At 41.1% G+C, this 19660-nt stretch overlaps 1 protein-coding gene across 1 annotated transcript in view; it reads right to left on the reverse strand.

Moving 5' to 3' along the window:
• OTOGL (otogelin like) overlaps positions 1 to 19660 on the reverse strand; it is a 123347-nt gene that overhangs the window by 76659 nt on the left and 27028 nt on the right. The window lies entirely within an intron of this gene.

The following is a 19660-nucleotide window of genomic DNA, read 5'->3' on the forward strand; positions in this document are numbered from 1 at the left end:
CAGGTTCCCGCCTGTAGCCTAAAATGATATAACCCTGGAAACCTTTTACTTAGCTTGTTTCAGTAGGCCTTAAATTATAAACTACTACTTGCCAGGTGTGGGTGTGTGTTAAGACAAACTTTCCGTCAAGTATGTCATAAGTCCATTATTTTTTATTTATTTATTAAATTTCTATCCCACCTTTCCTCTCAGTAGGTGCCCAGGGTGGCAAACAAAAACACTAAAAACACTTTAAAGCATCAAAAAAAAAGACTTTAAAGTATATTTTAAAACAAAACATTTTTTTTTAAAAAAAAATACCTTAAAAAGCAATTCCAACAGACTGGGATAAGGTCTCTACTTAAAAGGCTTGTTAAAAGAGGAAGGACTTCAGTAGGCACCGAAAAAATAACAGAGATGGCGTCTGTCTAGTATTTAAGGGGAGGGAATTCCATAGGTGCCACTAAAAGGTCTGCTTCCTATGTTGTGTGGAATGGACCTCCTGAAAAGATGGTATCTGAAGGAGACCCTCATGTGCACAGCGCAGTGATGGACTGGGTATATAAGGAGTAAGATGATCTTCAGATATCCTGGTCCCAAGCTGTATAGGGCTTTGTACACCAAAACCAGAACCTTGTACTTGGTCAGGTAGCTAATGGGCAGCCAGTGCGATTCTTTCAGCAGTGGGGTGACATGTTGGCGATACCCTGCCTCAGTGAGCGGTTGTACTGCCACAGTTTGCACCAGCTGCAGCTTCTGAACCAACCTCCACATAGAGCACATTATAGTAATCCAACCTGGAGGTGACAAGTACATGGAATACAGTTGTCAGGCTATCCAGGTCCAGAAAGGGCCACAGCTGTCTTACAAGCCAAAGCTAATAAAAGGCACTACTAGCCACTGACACTCCTAGTCACCTGGGCCTCTAGCAACAAAGATGGATCCAGGAGCACCCCCAGACTACAAACCTGCTCTTTCAGAGGGAGTATGACCCCATCCAAAGCAGGGAACTGATCAATTATCCAAACTTGGGAACCACCAACTCACAGAGCCTCCACCTTGCTAGGAGTTAAACTCAGTTTATTGGCCCTCATCCAGCCAACCACTGAGTCCAGGCACCAGTCCAGGGCTTGCACAGCCTCTCCCGATTCAGATGTTACAGAGAAATAGAGCTGGGTGTCATAGTGTACTACTGACACCTTGCCCCAAATCTCCTGATGACTGCTCCCAAGGGCTTCATATAGATATTAAACAGGGGACAAGATGATACCCTGCGGCACCCCACAGCACAACTGCCAGGAGGACCAAAAGACAATTGTCCAATACTATTCTCTGAAAATGACGCTGGAGGTTGGATCAGAACCACTGTAAAACAGTGCCTCCAATATCCATCTCATCAAGTCAGCCCAGAAGGATACAATGGTCAAAAGTATCAAAAGTCACCAAGAGATCAAGTAAGAATAACAGGGTCATACTTCCCCTGTCCTTCTCCCAATAAAGGTCATCCATCAGGGCAACCAAAGCCGATTCAGTCCCTTAACTAGGGTTGAACCCAGATTGGAATGGGTCAAGATAATCTGTTTCATCCAAGAGTACCTGCAATTGCCGTACCACAACCCTCTCAATCACCTTCACTAAAAAGGGGGTATTGTGACTGGGCGGTAGCTGTCACAAACCAATGGGACTTTTTCAGGAGTGGTCAGATCACTGCTTCTTTCAGGGCGGCTGGAACCACTCCCTCTTGCAATGATGCGACCACACCCTGGATCCACTCAGTCAAACCCCTTCGGCAAGCTTTAATAAGCCAAGAAGGGCAAGGGTCGAGAGGACACGTTGCTGCCTGCATCATCGCAAGCACTTTGTCAACATCATCAGGTTGCATCAACTGAAACCTATCCCAAGAGGTTGCAGTAGACATTGCACTAGACACCTCACTGGGGACTGCAGTAGATGTGGATAGTCATCAAGATTGCTATGGAGGTGAGTAACTTTACCCTCAAATTATTTTATTTTATTTATTTTTATTTATTTGTTAGATTTTTATACCGCCCCACTAGCATAGCTTTCTGGGCGGTGTACAACAAAGAGTACAAATATATACAATAAAATTCCATAATATGATACAACAGAAACATATAAAAGAATAAGAAATCTAAAATCAGTTACAGCAGACTTAAAACAAATTTAAAGATAGATTAAAATGCCATAGAAAAGAGGAAGGTTTTAACTTGGCGCCGAAAAGATAGCAATGTCGGCGCCAAGCGCACCTCATCGGGAAGACTATTCCACAGTTTGTGGGCCACCACTGAGAAGTCCCTAGTTCTTGTTACCACCCTCCGAGCCTCTCTATGAGTCGGAACTCGGAGGAGGGCCTTCGATGTAGAACGCAGTGTACGGGCAGATTTGTATCAGGAGAGGCGATCCAGCAGGTATTGTGGTCCCGCGCCGTATAAGGCTTTATAGGTTAAAACCAACACTTTGAATCTGGCCCGGAAGCGTATTGATAGCCAGTGCAAGTGAGCCAGAACAGGTGTTATGTGTTCAGACCGCTTGGTCCTCGTTATCAATCTGGCCGCCGTGTTTTGCACTAGCTGTAGCTTCAGAACTGTCTTCAAAGGCAGCCCTATGTAGAGCGCATTGCAGTAATCCAAACGCGAGGTTACCAGAGCATGTACAACTGATGTGAGGTCCTCCCTGCTCAGATAGGGGCGTAGCTGGGCTACCAACCGAAGTTGGTAGAACGCATTCCGTGCCACCGAGGCTACTTGAGCCTCGAGTGACAGGGAAGGATCTAAAAAAACTCCCAGACTACGAACCCGCTCCTTCAGGGAGAGTGTAACCCCGTCCAGGACAGGGTGTATATCCACCATCTGATCAGAGAAACCACCCACCAACAGCATCTCAGTCTTGTCTGGATTGAGCCTCAGCTTGTTAGCTCTCATTCAGTCCATTATCGCGGCTAGGCAACGGTTCAGCACATTGACAGCCTCACCTGAAGAAGATGAAAAGGAGAAGCAGAGCTGCGTGTCATCAGCGTACTGATGACAACACACTCCAAAACTCCTGATGACCGCACCCAATGGCTTCATATAGATGTTAAAAAGCATGGGAGACAGAACCGACCCCTGCGGAACTCCACATTGAAGAACCCACGGTGTCGAGCAATGTTCCCCAAGCACTACCTTCTGGAGACGACCCGCCAAGTAGGAATGGAACCACTGCCAAGCAGTACCTCCAACTCCCAACTCCACGAGCCTCTCCAGAAGGATACCATTGCCTTGCAAACAATTCACAGTGGGCCTCTGAAGGATCTAAAACTCCAATTGCAGCCAAAGCTGGGAAATGAAGAGGCGAGATAATATGAAGTGTGGGTAAATCAAGGGCCACATTTCTTTAAATAAAACCAATAAAGTACTTGATTGTATAAAAATGATCTGCAGAGAAAAGTGCGGGACCAAACTCTTAGCTAATCAGGCGAGAACACCCTGCCATGGAAAAGGGGGTGGTCCAAGCACAATCCCCTTCTCCAGCCCCATCCCTGCAGTGTGGTTAGGGAGGCCTTCCTGCTCCACCTCCCCCCAGGGCCACACAACTCTGAGTGGGTGTTACAGGTTAGCCCCAAAGGTGAACCTTATCCTGCCAACAGGCCTCAAAACCCAGAAAGTAAGCCTCAGATTGCACCTTTCACCTTAAAAGGTGCCTAAGGGTGCTCACCAAACCCTACCCTGTGAAATTCCCGCACATATTCTGTGCTGGTGTTGCACTGAGTATCCAGGTGGGCAAAGCTGGGTCAGTTCAAATCCTCACAGCTCACCCATTCAGGTCTCAGCAATGCACACCAAAGCGACACCCTCATCCTTGATCAAATCATAGATGAGTGTGGTCTTACTGTGTATTGATTTAATTTTTGTTGTGCAAAGGATAAGAAAGATTGGAGAGGTGTAAAACAAAAGTTCTGAAGTTGCATGCTCTCATAGATTTACTTGTGATGCACTCGGATGGATACCACTGGTGGCACTGGGAAGGCACCAGTGTTTTATTATATTATTATTGGTTATAGTATTATATTATCATTAATTAATTACATTTGTGTGTCACCTATACCAAAGCTCTAGGCAACGTACAATATAGAAAACAGGAAATACAATTAAAAATCCATAAATGCAATTACGTAAGAACATCAATGTTTGTTTAATCCAAATATGTCTGTGCTGATTAATGCATTCTTCTGACAGGTCAACCAAAACAGATATCCAGTCAATAATATGAACATATCAACTGCTTTATGTTGCCATGTGATCCATTTAAATAAGGTGTGGGGAACCTTTGGCCTTCCAGATGTTGCTGAACTACAATTCCCAACTCCCAGCTCTAGCAAGCATGGCCAATGGCCAGAGATGATAGGAGTTGTAATCCAGCAACATCTGGAGATCTGGAGTGCCGAAGGTTCCCCACACTACTACTACTACTACTACTACTACTACTACTACTACTACTACTACTACTACTACTACTACCACCACCACCACCACCACATTAACACTGTCTACTCAAGCTGGTAACAGCTTTACAAATTCTTAAGCAGTGGTCTTTTCTGGTCCTGTTATTTGAGATACTTTTAATTGGAGATGCCAGAGACAGACTCTGGGCCCTTCTGTGTGCAAAGCATGTGCTATAGTGTCTCCCCATTTTTGTAAGTTGGCTGAATAATGCTATGGCAAAGGCGAAAATAGTTCTGTCACTTTATAGGTCATTCCCCACCCCACCCCCAGCCACACTGTATACAGGGCTACATAGAGGAATAAGAAAATTCCCATCAGGCTGCAGCAGAGGGGCAGAAGGGAAGCAGAGCTCTTTCATCGGCTCTGCAGAGAGAACTGCCTTTAGCTGTTTTCCTCTACCACCTCGCAATGGTCATTCCATTGAGTCTGTTTCCAACCCAGTTTACTTTGTTCCTCCTCCCATCCCACCCCACCCCATTCCATGTTCCTTTTGTGTCATGTCTTTTAGATTGTGAGCCTGAAGGCACAGACTGTCTTTTGTTTTTGTTTTTTGGCTGAATAAAAGTGCTTTAAATAAATAAATTTAAATTTTAAAAATCCCTTTTACACAATCACTTTCTGGAGCAGAACTACATTTACCTTTTAAGGTAAAACACAAAGAAGGAAGTATCATGGTCTGCTATGTGAAGCCAACTTATAATGATAGAAAACAAAAACAAAATCTGCCCCCCAATACATTTCGCTCCTGTCTTCCCATTAAATTACCAAAACAACTCTGTTCTAACTTGGTATTAGTTTCTTTGTGATAGCTAAGCAACAGAGAAACAGGAACAAAAATCTGGGCAAGCAACCAAAAACTCAGCAAAGGTCCTGTATTTTCAGAATATAGAATATCATAGTTGAGTAAGCAATGAACTTTATTCCTTTTAGATGGAAAAAGTAGAGAGGCAAAAGAACAAAGTGCCACTACCTTAAGGTTGAAGAGTAAACTAAAATGTTTTCTGTTAGCCATCTGTTAATAAACTATATTACAAGTATGTCCAAAATTTTAGCCTAATAATAAAGCAGGATATCCAACTAAGCCATGCTCGGAGTACACCCATTAAAATAAATGGGTCTTCTTTGAATATAGCATTGGAAATCACCCAAGGGCTTTTAAAGTCCATTTAATCAAATGCTACTTAAAAAAAACCCTAAGGACTAAATAAGAATACTGTAATGTATCCACATTTATCCCCAGCTGGCTACAATATTCAAAATTAGAATATAAAGCTACTCGTGCAATTGCAGCCATTGGCAAAACTGAAAAAAGATTGGCAGTAGCACAGTAAAGATTCATCCAGTCTCTCTTACTCTCTACAACCAAAAATGATTTATTTTCACTTAAGGACATACCAAATTGGACGAAGCACTGTGTCTCCGTTTGCTTCAGAAATAACATGGAGAGTGTAGACAAAGAGAAATTCCACATCCACTCCTACCTCCTTCTTAATACTGAACCTTTGGGGATGACCCAGAAGGAGATTCAGAACAGATCGGCTAAAGTACCTCATATGAAAATAATGTGCCTGGGGAGCTAGGTGGATGGGGTGTGTATATCAATACCATTGTCCATACTATTGATAGGATTTAGGACAGGGGCAAATATGGTGGTGCTAGTTAAGGCAAAGAGGCATTAAACATTTTACCAGATCTGTTTTATGTATCAATACATATGTATACATGAAACCGGCAGATGTCATCTTCTCAAGAGGTCCATTCCACTCAATGTCAGAATTAATGTGGCACTCCCTCCCACTGTATAACAGATAGGCAGCCTTCTCTATTATCTTTTTGATGCCTGCTAAAAATGTTCCTTTCAACCAGCATTCTAAAATCTTTATCCCAATTGGTTTCTGTTTTAGATTTGAATTGATTTTATGTATCTGCTGTTGTTTTAAACTGTTTTTATATTTCTAATTTTTAAAATTATTTTTATATATGCAGTTGTTTGAACTGTTTTTAATATAAATGTTTTATATATATTATTGTATTGTAAATTGCTCTGGAATGCCTCATGACCATGGCAAATGATTCAAAAATAAAGTTAATTAAATAAATACAACTACCACCTATCTCTTACATGCACGGGCACAGAAGGATCATTACTGGAGACAACTGCACACCATAGAGTTATTGCTTACTTTAGAAATACCAATATTGTCCTACTTACTGGGGTGGGGAGGGGAGATTAGCAAGAACAAATGCCATTATCAATTAATATATAGTTTATTTACGCAAAATGTCTGACAATAAGTGAAATGACAGGATGGTTAGTTGTTGCAGATTACTCAGGCTACCTCAAACCCATGTTGCCTGGACCATAGAGTGGAATTCAACACTAGTCCTACTCAGAGTAGACCAACTGAAGTTAATGGGTGTGACTCTCATGTTCTTTAATTTCAAAGGGTCTACTATGACTAGGGCTTAAACAGTTCCTATTACAGAAAAAGAAGTTGACAGAGATTACCATATATGGACTGAAGGTGGGTCCTAGGGAACCAAGCAGAAGAGCAATCATTGGGTAGTGCTAGGAACTGCCAGTCTTGAAGAACCCTCCTTCTGCAGTTTCAATTTTTAGTTATCGCCTCAACTTGTGTGTCAGTAACATGTTTAGTACGGTTAACTGACCAATAAGACAAAATGCAATGTATAAAAAATGAAAAGTCACAGCAAGTCTATGACAACATTTAGATATTTTGCCACCTGCTCAGTAATAAACATATTGGCTCCCTCAAGGAAGAAGGGTCTCTAGAGAATTACCAAGAAATCATCTGTTGTACTATCATGCTACTGTAATTTTGCATTTTTATTGTGATGTTCTCAATTATTATTTTATCTATTGTTTGTCACTTGCTAGATAGGAATACAGCACATAACAAAAGATTATGACAATGTGGTTGTTTATTTGGTCACTTTCCTCAAGATGAAAGAGAGGCAAGGCAAAAATCCATAATTATTCGGTCATTTTCCTTGCCATCAGATATAGTGATGTGTCAAGGAGTTGACATGTGCAAATGGGTCCTAAATAGAGTTGCCATGTCTCTGGTCTTTACCCAGAGACTCTGGATTTTTGGGACCCTTTCTGGGTCTCTGGGTGAGTCACCCCAATCTCTGGACTCTCAGCTTTCATTTTTCTGGGTGAGTCACCCCAATTGCCAGACTCTCAGCTTTCATTTTGTAAAAAATTAAGTTTCTAGATGGTCTGGTTCAAGAGATATACACCAAAATGTCAGCCACCCCCAACTTCTGTTAAATGAACTTATAGCTGGCTGCTCTAACCCTGCCCTTTCAGTTTTGTAGCCAATAAGTGAAGTCAAGGTTGTGATTGACAAGGGATTTGTTGACCTCTAGTCAATAGCTAAAACCCATTACAAGGCCAGAAAACTGTTGTCTTTTCCTGCTTTATAGCTTTCTTTCTGTGTGTAGGTCAGGAGATACAGAACAAAACAATTACAGCAGGATCTTGGTAGGCAAATGTTTACTGTAAACAATTTCAGTTATAATAAAAGTATACAGGCAGGGTTTTTAAATTAGTTGCAAAAATATCATTTTATAAAATTTTATCTTTCAAATAATTTTTGAACAGAAATTTAAAAGAAGTGTACATGCAACTTGTTTAAATGTTCCTGAGCTGTTGAAGAGGGCAGTTTATTTGTCTAATTCATAGCCTGTTTTGAAAACCTTCCCAATATGAAGATTTAATACTATACTCGCTTTTCTGGGAGTAAAGCTGCAATGCTAATCCCACATACTGGGAGTAAGCCCCACTGAATTCAATAGGACTTATTTTTGAGTAGACATGGTTAGGATTGTGCTGTAAAACAATGGGTATTTTGAGTGAACATAGCAAAGGATTGTGTTTGTGTTGCAAATCTTTCTCTCCCCATCCAATCCTAATTTTTAAAGCAAGTAGGCAGGTCTTACTTAGGTGTCACTGCTTTTATTGTATAGGAAACTTAATACTGATTTTATTTTATTTTTTAAAAAAATGTTCTGCAATGACCGACTGATTTTCACAATAAACTATTATATGGGGTGTATGTATTTTTACATCTCCAGTATGTGTGTATATGGTATCTTTCCAACAACCCTGTGAGGTAGAGTCGGAAACCCAAGACAGCTCACAAAAAGAAATAAAGCCATTTAAAATCCAATAACCATAAAACAAGTATGAGACAGCTGCAAAACAGCTTAAAGTGGCATGATTCTGAATTTTGGGTTGGGTGAGTGAAGTTCCTTATCACTTCAGGTTGCAATCCTGTGCACACTTTCTTGTTTGAGAAAGCCCCATTGAATACATTGGGACTTGCTTCTGAGAAACATGCATAGGATTGCACTATAAATATATTTACAGGTTGTTTAAATAGTAAACATCTTTGACAGTCATGCTTATATAAATATTTTTTCAAACTATATCCCGATAACTATCTGATTTCACACTATGGTTGTACATTATTTCCTCTACATTTTCAGTGTGCCCTTCTTCCTTGCAGTGGTCATGGTTTCCCTCTGTTGTTTTCACTCTGAGTGGCAGATTAGGTTGAGAGATGGTGAGTAGCCCATAGTCACCCAGTAAACTTGATTTCCATTTTTAAAAATACATTAAAATGATTTACATGCAGGTAAACTTTATGAAGTAGATCCACACAATACATTTAAACCACATCCAATTCACATTTAAAGCACATAGCTTCCCCTAAAGAATCCTGGGAAGTGTACTTTCCCCCTCACGGTTATAGTTCCCACTACCCTTAATAAACTACAGTTCCCATGATTCTGTGGTGGGATTCATGTGCTTCAAATGTGTGTTGAATGTGCTTTAAATGAATGGTGAGGATCTGCCCTAGATGTGCTATGCATTCATTAGTGAATTGAAAATAACAATTTTAAAGACACTTTTTTAAATGGAAAAGGATGTAGCTCAGTGGTAGGGCACATGCTTTGCATGCAGTCCAAAATCCAATCTCTAGAAAAGACTATTGCCTGGAATCCTGGAGAGCCAATGCTAGCCATGTCATCAGTACTGAACTAGATGGTACCAAAAGGCCTGAGTCAGTATAAGGTAGATTCCTTTGTTCCTAAATGTAGAAAGAGACCCAAGGGCCACAGTGACTCTGAAATGTATTTATGTATTTTATTTGCAACATTTATATACTGTTTTATTGTAAAAAGAAATCCTCAAAGCAGTTTACAGAAGGAATTAAAACAATGAAATTGGCAAAAACAGTTAAAGACAGGCATTTAAAAACATTCAAAATAATAAAACTAACAATGAATTAAAAACAGATTAAAAACATAATAGCTTCTACATGCCTGGCTAGGCTTGCCTAAACAAAAATGTTTTTAGCAGGTGCCAGAGTACTGTACAATGAAAGCGCCTGCCTAATGTCAATAGGCAGGGAGTTCCAAAGTGCTGCACTAAAGGATCAATTTCTTACAAGAGCAGAACAAGTACTATGTGGCACCCATAATATGGAAAACACACCTTGAACTTCGCCTAACAGCAAATCTGCAACCAGTGCAGATTTCAAAACAGACATGTTACGTACTGATAGGGTCTCACTCATGTCAGCAATCATGCCACAACATTCTGCACTAACTGCAGTCCCCAGGTCAGGTTGTGCTGCATATGGATTTCTGTGACCTTGGCTGACTGGCTGCCAGGTTTTTTTCTAGTTTTGGTTAGAAACCATGACTGGTTGTGGGACGCTGAGTTTTCTGTCTTACTCATAGAAATCTTGTTGTGGTTGGTATGGTATTGCATTTAGGAAATCATCACTGTCTTTTGTTTTTCTTTTTCTATTTGCATTTCATTTACCTCTGACCTTACTCCCTTACATCCATAGAAGCAACAACAGTGGTTTCATGTGGTCAGCTTAACTCCCTTAAACCCACTGATGATGGGTTGGCTGCATGAAAGTTTGTTTCTTGCCCAATAGGGGTAAAAAAGAATTGACATACTGGGAAATGTGACTTCAATTGCTGTTGTTCCCAAACTACTGGCCATGAAGGTAGACCAAACCATGTGTGTTTTCTCTCTGTCAATTATTACTCACTGGAATTGTGTTGGCTGTCAAAGTGAATTTATAGCAGCCCACAAGGTAGGCAGAAAAGGGTAGCGAATCTTAACTCTTACTTTTTTCTCAAACCTCTCTCTGCAGTGAAGGGTCAAGTCTGTAAGGAAGTTTGGAGCAGCCATGTTAAAAGGCAGACAAGGCATTCCAGGCAGGGGGAGGCCAACCCTGCTTTGATATGGATATTGATGCAGAGGATCCCTAGTCAAGCTTTACCAACAGCACAATCCTAATCGTATCTACTCAGAAGGAAGTCCTGTTGAGTTCTATGGGGCTTAGTCCCTTAGTAAGTATGTTTAGAATTACAGCCTTCAGGGGCATCCGTCTTTACTCCTGAATGCTCCCATCTAACATCTCCACCACACTAGGCTCCTTTCTTCCTACAATGGCCTTCTGGTGACTGGCCTGACCTGAGGGCACTTATCTCCTTCTTGCCAGAAGCAAGAAGGCTAGATTAAATGTTCACTACCCAGGCTTCCTAAACAGATGAGAAGGAATGATCCTGTCACTTCAGTTGGACCTGGGAATACGTACACTTAGCTAAGATTTCTATCTTAATTTCCAATCTGATAATTTTTTTTGTTTGAGTCGTATGGTCCAAGCAACTGTAGTTGATGCTTAATGTATCATGCTTAATAACATCACTAGGGCCCACCCCATGACATCACTAGAGGCCATCCATATGACATCACTAGTGGCCACCAATATGACATCACTAGGGCCAGCCCCTGAAATCTCAGGGTTTCGGATGCTTCTGACCTGGCAACCCTAGTCCTAAAGTTACTGGCATAAACAAGTGTGGTATGAACAGAGTTCACAGCTGTGTATTCGAGATATAAAAGGTTTCTAAAATAATCTCATTCAATAAATAGGATGAAATGGGCATTCAGCGACTCCTGTAGAAGTTCTAATAAAAAGGATGGATGTGTACTCCATGCGTTGAATCAGACAACTAATAATAAAACACCTAAAGCTGTTCTTTGGTTTTACTAAAAACTATTATTAATGATGTAATGTGGAAAGACAATTATTGCAGTTAAGAATACAACAGTTCTCTTTTGTGGCATTTATTTGGCTTTGCACCACAGAGTATCAGATTTGGTATTTTATTGGGCTACATTACAGCAATCCTTTCCTAATTAAAAACATGATAGTCCCAGGATTAAGGTTTGAGAAGGCTCAGGTATCCATTTCCAAGCGATACAAACGATGTGCTACAGTTGTATCTATGTAGCACAACAGGTGAAAATCCTGGCATTTTTTCACGCCTTTGAAAAGACATCTATATGAAGCCATCCTACATTAAGAAACATACCCTGTGCTCCATTTCTGCTTGAAATCTATACATACACATTAATGAATGTTTCTCCTTTTGTTTATTTTCATTTTGGTATCTCGTGTAAAATGGAATACAGAAAAGGGAAGGGGCAGCAAGCACACGGGGGAAAGAACACAAAAGTGATACTGTGCTTACAAATGGCCTGAAAACTATTTTATAGACTTGTTTTTTTATTAGTATGGTACAGATGCATTTATTTATATCTCTGTGGAACAAATTCCATTCCTGTGATCTTGGGCAAGAGGCTACAGTTCTAAAAGCATTCACTGAGGGAAAAGTTTCACTGAAATCAATGGAAATTCCTGACTTAGTTAATTGAAAATTAAATTCACAGCTCAGCAAAGCTTCATCTACTGCCACAGTTCCCAAAGGCTGTTCAGAACCACTTCTCTCATTGATTTTAAAGCTACAAAATGACAATGGACAGTTCCAAATGTATGCATACATTTCCATTTGGTCTGCAGGTTCATTGTTCATCCTTACTGCTGTGAAAAGATCCATATTCAGCATTTAACTAGTAGGAAGAGAAACCCCAGCATGTGCTTTTCCTGCATTACATTTGTCTCAAGCTGGAGACAAAAGAGGCAAGGTTAGACAGAATTCGATAGAGTTCAAGGTGCTGTAGAAGAAAACCAAAGCCAAAATTAAATCTGGCTAAAGAGTGCAACAGGAAGAGGAGCAAAGTGAAACATTCATTGAACACAAACAAAGCTGCTCCACGCACATGATGTACTGAGTGTAACCATAGCTAGGGATGGGTGAGAATTTCAATTCAGTTCACATTTCAAGCACAATTTATCAAATCTACACTTTCTGAAACAATATGAGAAACGAAACACAGCCATCCTTCGAAATTTGCATTTATTAGAATTTTGGGATGTAGTTTAACAACTAAACAATATTTACAAAATGTGTTAGGGGAAAGTGTGCGTAAAAATGAATATATGAGTGAAAATAATAAGCAAAAAAGCATGATGTGATGAGAAATGGCTTGCAAAAATGTGTACCTTTGTCAAGACTGCCTATGAAAATGTGTGTGTTTGGAGAAATTTGCATTAAAATGGTGGAGAATTTCATGAAGATTTTTTTTAAAAAAAAATTGCAGATTGCTACAAAAATGTAGGGGGCTGAATTTAACATTGGAAAAATTAGAAACTGAGAGAACCAAAATTGACAGATCTTTCCATCCCTAACCATAGCTAAACACCCAAGTAGTAAAGTAGCATCTCTCTTCTTCATATACCAGAAGTTGCAATTTATTGACCAGTTCTATGGCCTGTTGTGCAATTCAAAGCATTTATATGATCATGTGCAAAGGTTCGCGCACCAGTAAAACACTATCACTTGTAGCATTGTTCACATCTCAAGACACTGCAGCTCCGCTGTGCAAAATTTTGCAGCAATCAGAAGAGAGTAGATAGTGGGTATAATGAGGGATAGAACCGTGAATAGCTACACAAAGTGCAGTTGACTAGTTAACCAACTAGGGAAGTTTAGTGGTTGGCTAAGAATTATTCTTGAATACCCATTCATAATAAAAGTGTCCAAAAACTTGGGCAGGCAAGATGATTAATGCTCCTTTCTCCAAGCCCTGTTGTCACTTCTGAATGGCTGAACCCCTTTAACAGAGACTACAATGAGTCTATTACATCACCTGCCTAGATCTTCCTCTTCCTCCTGCCAGTTCTGGGGATGGCTCTTCCAACTAATCTGCACAATCCAAAAGAAACACTGGAGAGCAAAACTGAGTTCTTTACAAAATCATGCAATGGTCTGAAGAAGACAGGTATATAAAAGGTAAATGAAGCTGAAATTGCTGATCTGCAGTAGGTTCAGCTAAAAGAACATAAATATACTGCCAATTGTAATCAGATCTTCTGCCTGTCGAAGAAAGTTGGAACCAGTGAAAGAACCTATGATAAATGTAATGACCAGATAAATGGACGGTCAGTCAACTCACCCATTTTAGGAGGACTGCACACAAAAATACATTCTTTACCTGTTACAAGTTTTTATTTTATATAATATTTTGTTTAACAAAAGTTAGCAAAGTAACAACTTCTACCTGTGTTAGTTGCAGCAAAAACAACTAGGAGCATCTGTTACCTTAAAGACCAAGAAATTTGTTATGGCATAAGCTTTCATGGGCCAAACTCCACATCATCAGATTCATGAAGTGCTTGCTATCTTCAACTGGTAGATCTTCCTTCATCACCAGTATCTAGTGTTCAGGACTGCCATATCCAACACTAAACTAAACAGGAATAGTTCTTCTTCCTTTTATAGGAAGGCTTTTAGCACTGAAACAGAGCTAGCAACCCAAGACACTGTGAAGTTTAGATTTGGGTCTGCCTGTTTTTAAGGAGCTGCACTGGCTAACAATATGTTTCTGGTCCCAGTTCAAAATGCTGGTGTCAACAACCAGTATGTCTGAATGAGAGTCTTCTCCCATGTATTTGTAATTTTTGTAATATTTTCAACTGTATTATGTTATTTGTGATATTGTGTGGAGTCTTCCAGGAGGAGGAAGGACAGGATAAATGGCAAATAAACACATTGAACTGTATTTTGTTTTATTTTATTTTTTCTGATTTTAAGCTACCCAAAGTAGCTGAATTGGCTGGTCTGGTGTTTGTTTGTTTTTTTAAAAAAAATCAGTATCATTCCTTGACTTACCACAGTTCATTACTTGGAGCCATGATTTGTCCTACATCATAACCTTTGCTTTTGAGATGGCTATGGCCAGTTAGAATGCAAATGTAGAAAAAGTAATATAAATGTATAAGCTTTACAAAATTTTATTGAAAACAGGTACACGTCATAAGAATTTAGCTTAAACTACTTCTCAGATATTGTAGAAAATATATTAAGCATGTTCAGGTATTGGACTATTCTTCCTTTGATGGGCATACAGAGCATTTGGAACAACAGAGAAGTTGCAAAGAAATTGCATAGCCTGAGAGGAGCTTCAATCTTCCATTTGTCTAAAAAAAATTGGTTGGCACAAAGTCCCATCAAGATCTGCCAAAACAGACAACTGACAACATGCCGAAAAGCCAATATCCCATAAAAACAGCCTTTCTTCTCTGCAAAGATCACTTAATAAAGACAGATTTTTAAGATAGCTGGATAAAGAGAGATTGGGGTAGAACCAAAATGTGTTTCAGATTCTTTTGCCACAGTAACCTTCACTGTGAATTCATAATTAATGAAGTCACATCACATGGCATAAAGGTCTTCAACAATGAAGGAATATATGGAACTAGTCAGATAGTTCCAAAATGGAGACAATAGTCAAGAAATCAAAAGAAGGCTAAGACTGGGTAGGGTAGCTGTGAGAGAACTAGAAAAGGTCCTCAAATGCAATGATGTATCATTGAACACCAAAGTCAGGATCATTCAGACCATGGTATTCCTGATCTCTATGTATGGATGTGAAAGGTGGACAGTGAAAAAGGCGGATAAGAGAAAAATCATTTGAAATGTGGTGCTGGAGGAGAGCTATGCGCATACCATGGACTGCAAAAAAGACAAATAATTGGGTGTTAGAACAAATTAAACCAGAACTGTCACTAGAAGCTAAAATGATGAAACTGAGGTTATCATACTTTGGACACATCATGAGAAGACATGATTCACTAAAAAGATAATAATGCTGGGAAAAACAGCAGGGAGTAGAAAAAGAGGAAGGCCAAACAAGAGATGGATTGATTCCATAAAGGAAGCCACAGATCTGAACTTACAAGATCTGAACAAGGTGGTTCATGACAGATGCTCTTGGAGGTCGCTGATTCATAGGGTCGCCATAAGTCGTAATTGACTTGAAGGCACATAACAACAACAACAAGTCAGGTAGAACATCTAACTCGGCATGCTAATTCTTGTTGTAGATGTAAATCTAGTTTTTGTTATGTCCAAGCCTGACTCAGAGCTGGACACCAACTCCTGTGAGGGTTAGCCAGACCTCGCATTGACTGAAGACTTGAGGGAATAGGCATCCCTGGAGATGCTGAGAGTCCCAGGGCAGCATCCCTACAGCTGCCTCCAGAGGATCCTAATGAAAGGTCCTTGCATGAGTTCTATAATAATAATAATAATAAAATTTTATTTATGAGTCTCCTATCTGGCTGAATTAACAGCCACACTAGGCGACGTACATCAATACAATAAAATACAATATAAAACAATGAGAGCCACAATCAATAATTAGACTAAACACTACAATTCTGATTAATAACAGTATTAAAAGCTAACCCACCCCAGGGATCCCATAGGCCTGCCTGAACAGCCTGGTCTTCAAGGCTCGGCGGAAACCTATCAGGGAGGGGGCATGGCAAAGGTCGAAAGGAAGGGAATTCCAGAGGGTGGGGGCCACAATCGAGAATGCCCTCTCTCTAGTCTGCACCAGCCTCGCTATTTTAACTGGTGGGACTGAGAGAAGGTCTTGTGTGGCTGATCTCGTCAGGCAGCATAATTGGTGATGCTGGAGGCGCTCCTTCAGATAAACTGAGCCGAAACCGTATAGGGCTTTATAGGTCAACACCAACACCTTGAATTGGGCCCGGTAAACAACTGGCAGCCAGTGTAGATCTACTAACACCGGAGTGATATGATCACGGTGACGGTTGTTCTTAATCAATCGTGCCACCGCATTCTGTATCAGTTGTAATTTCCAGACCGTTTTCAAGGGTAACTCCACGTAGAGCGCATTACAGTAGTCTAAGCGGGAGGAGACCAGGGCATGTATCACCCGTGGGAGCAGATGGATAGGAAGGTAGGGTTTCAGCCTCCTTATCAGATGTAATTGATACCAAGCTGCCCGGCTCACTGCTGAAACCTGAGCCTCCATGGACAGTTGGGAGTCAAGAATGACCCCGAGGCTGCGGACCTGGTTTTTCAGGGGTAATCTTACCCCATTAAACACCAGGTCTATTTCTCCTAACCTTCTCTTGTCTCCCACAAGCAACACCTCGGTCTTGGTGCCTCCTATTCCCAATCCCACTAGGTGATCTAAAAGGATACCGTGGTTGACGGTATCGAAAGCCGCTGAGAGATCGAGGAGGACGAGGAAGGTATATTCTCCCCTATCCACCAGGGCGACCAAGGCTGTTTCAGTTCCATGTCCGGTCCTGAAGCCCGATTGGAATGGATCTAGATAATCTGCTTCATCCAAGTGTGTCTGTAACTGTTTGGCCACCACTCGTTCAATCACCTTGCCCAAGAACGGTAAATTAGAGACTGGGTGGAAGTTATTTAACTCTTGGGGATCCAAGGAAGACTTTTTCAAGATGGGCTTTATTACTGCTTCCTTGAGGGCTGATGGCATTACACCCTCTTGCAAGGATGCATTCACCACCGCCTTGATCCCTTCACTCAGTCTCTCTTTACAGCTCATAATGAGCCATGAAGGGCAAGGATCCAACAGACAGGTGGTTGGCTTCACAGTAGAGAGCACCTTGTCCACGTCCTCAGAGAGAAGAGGCTGAAACCAATCCCACCAGACCGGAATGCTGCTGGCCGACTCTGGCTCACTTCCTGCGTCCACGGCGTACGGAATCGTGCTCTTCAGGCGCTTGATTTTATCGGCAAAGTGTTTAGCAAACATGTCACAGGAGGCTTTAGAGAGCTCCATGGGTTCCTGAACAACTGGACCGACCAGGTTTCGGACCACTTGGAACAACCTCCTGGGACAACACTCTGCGGACGCAATAGAGGCAGCAAAAAATTCCCTCTTTGTTGCCTTTGTTGCCACCTGGTAGGCAGCTATTGCTGCTCTAACCAGTGTCCGATCGCCTTCAGAGCGAGATTTCTGCCACCGGCGCTCTAGTCGTCTCACCTCCTGTCTCAGACCCCGGAGCTGTGGTGTATACCAGGGTGCTATCTGAGTTCTATTCAGGGGGAGAGGACGTTTCGGAGCCACCCGGTCTACTGCCCTAGTGATCTCCCTATTCCACTCCACCACCAGGGTTTCGATCGGGCGCCCTTCAGCCGGCTCCAAATCTCCCAGCGCATTCAGGAATCCTTTAGGATCCATCAGGCGTCTGGGGTGGACCATCCTCATAGGTCCTTGTCCCCTGCAGAGAGTGTGTGGCATTGAGAGGTCTATATTCACCAGGTAGTGATCTGACCATGACACAGGGTTAGAAAGAACACCCTGGTGGAGTCTGAGAGAGAGGTTGAGAACACAGGAGCCTAACGTTTCAAGCCCAGGCTTTTGCATGCTTGACTTATCCTATCATTGTTTGACAGTCATGCGTGTGAGGACATCACTTCATTGGACCCAATGGGTTTGGGACTTTGCCCACAGATAGTTCACCATGTGTGTTCATTCCACATGCTTTCATCTGATGGACCATTCCCTCAAATAGCACTTTCTCCTGCACCATGTAAAGTATTTCCCAACTATCATCTCTGTTTAAGTGGCAAATGCCAATATTTTGCTATCAAGTATTATTGCCTGAGCCAATACTTAACAGTAGATGATTCCCTTAATGAAAATTTGGGTCTTTATTTCTTTGCTGTGTAGCTGGGGTCAGTCCATTTACCTGGCAGTTGTAGTTTCATTTGGCCACAAACCTTTTGGAATCTGATGCACTTTGTTTAATCTGCTTTATTTTGATGGACCAGGACATCCAGTTGTGCAAAAGAGGCTTTGCATTTTTACTATATACTTCCGGCTACTTCAAAAAACAGAGCTTACTGTTGGACTTCCCAGAATCAGAGATACTATACTACTCATTTGCCTCATACCCTCTTAAACAAGAAGTGTGGATTGGTTGCTACTACTCAGCGTCCATGTTAAAATATTGTATCTGATTCTTTTTTCTTTTTTAAGCATTCGTTTTGCTGTCAACCTCACCTCCATCACCTATGCTTCTTTCTTCATAACGCAAACAGGTGGGGCTTATTGAACTTTAACAAAAATGCAAAGCCTCTTTTGCACCACTGGATGTCCTGGTCTATCAAAAGGGAGCAGATTAAACAAAGTGCATCAGATTCCAAAGGCTTGTGGCCAAATGAAACTACAGCTGCCAGGTAAATGGACTGGCCCCAACTACAAAGCAAAGAAATAAAGATCCAAATTGCCATTAAGGGAATCATCCTTCTGTTAAGTAATGAGTCAAGCAATAATACTTGGTGGCAAAAGCTCAAATATGGCATTATGATACCTACACCTAACCCAGTTCACACCAGGAACCTAGGTTATTTATTCCCTACCAAACTGCTTCAACTGAGGGAAGACAGTACAGCAAATAACACAATGCCTGCTTTCTCAAGGTCGAGGCGGCCCTTCATATTTCCACCCAAAATGTGAATCTTTAGTCTCTTGCAATCAGTGCTCCACAAAACTACTGTTTCTACTGTTGATAATTTATTACAATTTTTTTTAAAAAAAATCCCTTATTCCAAGGCCCCTGTTCATTGCCACCCTGTAATCTAGGTAAACCATAGTCAGCTAAATTGCTGGGGCATCCATCCAAAGATCTCTGGGAATTATAGCTCTAGATCTCTATTCAGGAATTCTTAGTATTCTTAAAATAGCAGTAATGTGGAAGCAGCAATTGCTAGGATTCCTTGGAAGCCATACTGGTTTAAATTTGAAGTGTTGAGACACAGCATTAAGTCGGTTATGATGAGAGATAGTGACTGGCTCAGATTCACCCAATAAGTTCAGTAGTGATGTGAATCCAGGTCTTCTTGGTCTAAGTCTGAGACACTGTTCA

The sequence above is a fragment of the Rhineura floridana genome, chromosome 8 (assembly GCF_030035675.1).
Source record: "Rhineura floridana isolate rRhiFlo1 chromosome 8, rRhiFlo1.hap2, whole genome shotgun sequence".
In the NCBI taxonomy this organism is placed as follows: domain Eukaryota; kingdom Metazoa; phylum Chordata; class Lepidosauria; order Squamata; family Rhineuridae; genus Rhineura; species Rhineura floridana.